Source organism: Microtus pennsylvanicus, chromosome 13, assembly GCF_037038515.1.
Source record: "Microtus pennsylvanicus isolate mMicPen1 chromosome 13, mMicPen1.hap1, whole genome shotgun sequence".
Lineage (NCBI taxonomy): Eukaryota > Metazoa > Chordata > Mammalia > Rodentia > Cricetidae > Microtus > Microtus pennsylvanicus.
Genome location: NC_134591.1, coordinates 29,947,414 through 29,947,988, shown reverse-complemented (window position 1 = coordinate 29,947,988; position 575 = coordinate 29,947,414). Strand labels below are relative to the sequence as shown.

At 29.9% G+C, this 575-nt stretch overlaps 1 pseudogene; it reads right to left on the bottom strand.

Moving 5' to 3' along the window:
* Nucleotides 1-221: 221 nt before the first annotated feature.
* On the bottom strand, nucleotides 222-340 carry LOC142834537 (U2 spliceosomal RNA; annotated as a pseudogene).
* Between the last annotated feature and the right edge of the window lie 235 nt (nucleotides 341-575).

Below are 575 nucleotides of genomic sequence, written 5' to 3'. Positions count from 1 at the left end.
GTAAAGTCAGTCTGTCCTTCCTATTATACTTTCAGAAATTTTAAAACTTATTTATATTTTTAGGACACTTAAAGTAGGCTTTACAGTAACACAACTCTTCATTTCAGCATATAAATTGGACCTTAAATAACGTTTCTATTACTCAGTAAAAGTCTGTAATTCTGTATGTTCAGGGGCTAAGAGGTGAGCTTTAACAGGATTGGACACCATATTTCACCACTTTGAGATCTTACAGTAGGGAAATATACTAGGCATTTTATTTCTAATGTTTTAGGAAATATAATTAAACTGATAAGAACAGATACTACACTTGATCTTAGCCAAAAGGCCGAGAAGCGATTTTAGGAAATATAATTAACACACTGTACTAATTGTTTTATTTTGACATATAAATATAAACACACACACATATCTGTGGAACTGTAACAACTGAAATAGTGAAATCTTCTTTCAAAGTTTCCTTATGGACTTGTTATCTCTCTTGTCTTAAGTCTTAAGTTTCTTTTACATCACATGAATCCAGCAAATTTTCTGTCATACTTATTTGGTTTATTATTTTTGAAGTTTTATAGTTT